The following is a 6,000-nucleotide window of genomic DNA, read 5'->3' on the forward strand; positions in this document are numbered from 1 at the left end:
CTCCCATACCAAAACGTAATTTTTTTTTGTCCGTTTTATAAATTAATGGTACGGAACCCTTCGTGCGCGAGTCCGACTCGCACTTGGCCGTTTTTTTAGTATTTGAAAGAGGTCTCCGCCTGTTTGAAGATTTCGTGCCGTCGGTTGATGAAAAAACAAGTGATTACTTGAGATCATGACCTGTTTCGACGTATCGGTTAATAGGTTATCATCTCGCAACGCTTTTTCAACATTTTGTTTTTTTTTTTCAAATTATTGACTAACGGCCAGTTTCTTCATCAAAAGTAAAAGTTAAAGTAATGTCTAAAGTAAAAGTAACGGTCAAATTCGTTTTTTCGAGGCTAAAGTGACAGCAAAACTAATAGAAAAATCGAATTTGACCGTTACTTTTACTTTAGACATTACTTTGACTTTTACTTTGGCTTTAACTTTTGATGAAGAAATTGGCTGTAAGTTAGATAAGTTAGACTAAACAACAGTTTCTACTTAATTGGCCTTGTTTCAAGTCAAAAATGTGGTTAGTTAGAAGCAAAACTTTAGAGAGTAGATGAGCGAAAACTGTAAATGTATCTAATAAAAACTCGAGATTCTCTCAAATCTTATTAAGTCAACGTCTGTTTAAAACGTCAACTTTAAACTTAAAACTAACATAAACATTTTAGTAAGTTTGATACGACTCAAATTAATGCGGAGTGCACTCAAAGACTTGAGTCATTGTCTTGGTAATGAGGAGAGCGGCAATTCCATAATCTTATCAAGCAACTTATCTTTTATAATAATCGTACTAGTTTTAACCGTAAATATTTCAAATAAGCCACCATTAGAATAACAATAATCACCAGTTTTATCATGACAAAACTTCAAGCTCTAATTGTTGCCAAAATCAGCATCATTTAATTACGCTCCTAGAATTTGTGAATACATAATATTTGAATCACAAATTCAGCTTGGACCACTAAGGTGATCTTCACACTGCCCCGCATCACGCTGCATCTTGCGTGTCGACGCACCTACGCGCGTTCCTGCGGGAGTGCAGATCTGCATCATCGTGCGGGTTTTTCACGCACTCACGCGCGTAGGTGCGTTTTGTAAATTCACGCACGGCGAGTTCCATTTTCAAATATACACGTCACGCCCATTCAAAATCACGCGCGGCATTGCGGGATTCAGTGTGCCATACCTTGCGTCTCGCCCCGCACGCGCGGGGGTGCGTGTTTCTCCGCATGTATGTGCGTGATCCGCATGAACGCGCGTGGATGCATTTTCAGTGTGTTGGACTATGCGTGTTTTCCATACAAACGGAAATATTTCCATACAACGGAAAAAAACGCATCCACGCACTACGCTGCATCATGCGGGGCAGTGTGATAATCGCCTAACTATTTTAGATTAAAAGTTTCTGCAAAAATGGGCTTATTAAATATAAAACAGCTCATGCATATTTAGTCGGATTAGAAGATACATTATTATTTCTAATATTATGATAATAGGTTTAATATCTGAGGAACGTAAAACTAGGCAATACGGATTAGTTTATTTTAAAACTAAATATAAAACAACTGAATAACTAATCTTGGGATTCAAAGAACTTTATAGACGTATTTGAAAAGCGTTTGATAATGCTAGATTTAGTGAAAAGGGGATTACAATATCTACTTTGAGTTATTTAGGTTTATAAGAATAAAGGAGTACGGCTATAGAAAAGAATCACTACATAGGAATATAAAACAAAGTCGCTTTGTACGCTTAAATCTTCAAAACTAGGCAACGGATTTTCATGCGGTTTTTTTTAAATAGATAGAGTGATTAAAGAGGAAGGTTTATATGTATAATAACATACATTAAATAGTGGGGAAATACTGTTATCCCGTGCGAAGCCGGGGCGGTTCGCTAGTTTAAGATAAGTAAGTAATCTTTATGTAAAAACAGTAATAAAGACCTACATGAAAACTGACTGTTTATAAAACAATGACAGATGAAAATAGCAATGTTGATTGGGTAAATGTCACTGCACGATTACAACATGACTGTCAACAGTTACTCAGTAGAAAATAAAAGCATATGCAGTAGGTAATAACAGTAATGAAACTGTTGGGTAATCAGTAGGTAACTACTGAGTACACGTCTCGCATTTTATATGAGATTTTACAACCTTGAATAACCCGTAACTTTTAACTTATTTTAAACTTTTAACATTTTACTACTTCGTTTGAATTAGAACATTTTTTTTGGTGAAACAAGGATTTATTAACAAAATTTAAATCAGGGTAAAAATTAGTTTAATCCCGTTAAAAAAATCTAAATTTAAATAAGAATAGAAAAAATATTATCAATTAATACACTTTTCGTTATCGCAAACTTATATTTTATTCATTTTTAATTTTATTTTGAGCTTAAAAATATTTTCTCAAATGGATAGACAGTGGAGATTCTACCACATCGAGATTAAAGTTTTTTTGTACCGTATCGAATCATGATTTCTAAGGAAATCTTAAATTAGCGTTAATCGACCTCATTGAATGAACTTATGCCCAAAATATAGTGCTAAGTAGCGCAGACTCGATTCTTTGTAAGGCGTCATCTCGATACATAGGTTTTATGAACTGTTTTATATCGATGATTCATTCGCCTATAAAAAGGCTTAACCTAAAATAGAAAGACTACTGTTACAAATCCAATTGGTTTTTATTAACAGATGTAGATGAAACCACAAAACCATTAATGGCTTTTTGCCTTTCTAGGAAAAATATATAATAAATCAGACAGCCATTTGCTTTAAGCTAAAAATAAGACCGAACGTCCTTTCTTAGGTATAAGGATTTGCTTTTCATCAAAAAGAGATAGTCTAGATTATATTTATAATATTATTACCTACTTTTTCTTCGATATAGGTATTTAGTGCATAAAACATTTAGAGAAGAATGAGACTAGGCTAATATTTCTATTATGATAAAAAAACAATACCTAAATATCTATAATATAAAAATGAATCGCAAAATGTGTTGGTAAGCGCATAACTCAACAACGCCTGGACCAATCTGGCTAATTCTTTTTTTTGTTGTGTTTGTTATTGTCAGGAGAAGGTTCTTATGAAAAAAAAATAGGGTAAAGTAGAGAAGTCAGTTGACGGGAGCGAAACCGCGGGCAAAAGCTAGTAGCCAATATAAATGATTCAGATTTACCACAACACCTACATAGTTAAAGTTACTGAAACGAATTATTAATTAAACTTGAATGGAACATGTTAACTACACAAAACTTATCATCCGTTTGTTTTCTAACAACTAGAAATTGAATGGAATCTGCAAATGCACAAACGAGGTAATTGTGTAATTGTATTTAGGTCACCATAGACTAGACTGAGGGGAGGATCTAGACTAGACCATCTAGCTATATTGCTTTTGTGTTCCCGTTTATTGCCATACAAATTGATAATTACGACAGTGATAATAAGGTTTAATTTTCTTTGCAGATTCATAATGGATTTTCTATTTTAAATGCTTCTTAATATTTTGACTAGTATTATGAAGAACATTTTAAAAAATGAAAGTCAATGTTAATTACGATGGTGCTGAATAAAAAAAATCATACCGTACTAAATAAATCAGTTCTAACGTTGATCATAAAGAGATTTAGAAATATCAAAGAATTTTTCTATTAATTTACAACCCCTTTTAATCCCTGTAGAGATGAAATATTTTTTGGATCAAAAACTGTTTTTAATTCTAAATAAAATTTTAAATAACGTAAATACCTACATATTTTTGATTAAAATTTCAGTTGAATTCCTAAGTAGTATGCAGGTATTTACAGGTGGCTAATGAAGAGATGAGTCTAAAATATTTTTTTGCCAGTTACGAGGACCTATTGCCGATGAACGTATAACTAACATTTTTAATTTCAACATTCGAATAAAATATTAGTCTTCTTTGAGTTCAAGCACGAAAGTTTTAGTGGCGAAAATCTACTAAAAAGCTATGTTATACCTTAATATTCCACAAAACCTAAATAAAAGCTAAGAAAATATAGAGCCAAGTAGGTACCTATATTTCCAATTCTACGAATGGGCTAAAGCAGACTTACAATAACAACTGCTACTAGTAATTCATTAAATAAGCAAGCATTTCTACGTTTTAATATTTTGGTTTCCACTCTTAACAAGTTATCGTCTAACCTTAATACCTACCTATGTACTTCAGTGCTCATATTTGTAATCCGTCTCAAAAAGCCTAGGATCGCTATTACGCAATGTGGTTTGTTTACATTTATCGCGTTTCATAAATAAGCCGACCGGTCGCATTGACACTGTGTTCTCAGAAACACTGTGATAAACAAACACACAGACCAACCGTGTACAATTACATTTGTGTTTACACAATATTTTCTACTAACGTCCACGGATAAACTCTTTTAGAGAAACGTAGGTTCCAGCTAAATGTTTATTTTATAAATACGCTCCACGCATCGATACGACGAATGAAATATTAGTCTTTGATTGACTTAATGTTTTATAAATGCTAGTTGTTGAGATAATGAAATAAGCAGAAAATGAAGCCAAAACCAAGCTTGTTGAATAAAGCAATAAAAACGAAGAAATAAGTATTACTCTACCAAGCATTGATGAAAGCAATCACAACGCTAACGATATAGCTCTTGAAAAAGAGACAACAAAAATAAATTCCGACAAAGTTTATCTTAGTCCAAAATCTTATTTCCTTCGTAAAGTGAAATGGCTAACAATTTAAATTACTTCAGATAAAAGAGAATGTAATTAATACGGGTATACAAAAGAGAGGAACTTGAAACAATTCTGAATTCTTGACTGTGTTTTAAATGCTCATAATATTAGCAGATCCTTCAACAACGAGCGGTAAGCAAAGTATACTTCGAACCACCAATAATGGTTGGATTTGCGCCAAAATAATCAAGCAACTGGGAATGGGAATGTGTATCGTTGTTTATTTAGTATTCCAATTCTTATTGACCATTTCGATGAAACGTCCACTGTGCAATTGACCTTCATTTGCGAAATAGGGAGCGATATGAAATTCTTGGCGATATTTTTTTCTTTGTTGTCTCTCGGCATCATTGCACTCAGTATCCTCAAAGCAATTTGAATATTTGCCCATTTCCATGAAATCTGCTCTACCAGCAATTGCTATTTGCTTGCTCTGAGTTTAAGTTTCTTGGAACCGGTCTAATTTTATTGTCACTGTAAACCTACGGTTTCATTGATTCACTAATGTTTATCAAAATGTACATAAGATATTCGAATAAATTCGTGTTTGTGTACCTCACCTTGACTTGATTAGTCACTCTTAGCACAAACACCTACACTAGCCTTATCTGAGTATAGCGGAACGCAAGTATAGGTACCTAATAATTTAGCAAGAATGTTATTACCAACCTTAATTAAAAAATCCGGTTCCGAAGTAGGGAGATTATGTGTTTCCAATTTTAAAAGCACATTACATCCATGTAGTTCACTTTGAGGCAACGTTACACAGGACGGTACGCTCGTTGAGCACACATAACATCACATTTTGCACTTGCCAACTAAAAACAATAAACGTTGTAAAACCGACATGTATCCAGTTAGCTAAAGCCGTATTTCCCTTTACGAGAGAACGTTACGTGAACACAGACCAGTCACAGTTTATTTTATTTTTTGTTGGTTATTACGACGATTACGTGCGGAGAGGAATTCGCGGCGCGCAATACGTCCACACGCGACGCAAGCGGTCGACCGACTGAGGGAATGGGAGACGTACGATGAACGAATGGCCGTCTAGCTAGCGAACGCATCCATAGGGCGCATCCGAGTCAGACCGGCGTGATCCTGGCAAACCCTCTCGTGGCCCGAAATAAGTGTTATTAATCACACGGCTGCTGTTTTTGGTTTTATTTCGCATTAAAATTGGTCCTGTTTCTTTAGAGTTTGTAGAGGCAACGGTGCTTCATTGGAAAGGTTTAAATTGAGTTGGTTTGTTGATTTTTGTG

General features: G+C 34.3%; 1 protein-coding gene across 1 annotated transcript in view; it reads right to left on the minus strand.

Moving 5' to 3' along the window:
- LOC124645790 (leucine-rich repeat-containing protein let-4-like) overlaps window positions 1-5,746 on the minus strand; it is a 243,403-nt gene extending 237,657 nt beyond the window's left edge. The window contains exon 1 of the mRNA XM_047185688.1: window positions 5,408-5,746. The gene's annotated coding sequence lies outside the window, so the exon portion shown is untranslated. The remainder of the gene's footprint in view (window positions 1-5,407) is intronic.
- Between the last annotated feature and the right edge of the window lie 254 nt (window positions 5,747-6,000).

Source organism: Helicoverpa zea, chromosome 3, assembly GCF_022581195.2.
Source record: "Helicoverpa zea isolate HzStark_Cry1AcR chromosome 3, ilHelZeax1.1, whole genome shotgun sequence".
Classification (NCBI taxonomy): Eukaryota; Metazoa; Arthropoda; class Insecta; order Lepidoptera; family Noctuidae; genus Helicoverpa; species Helicoverpa zea.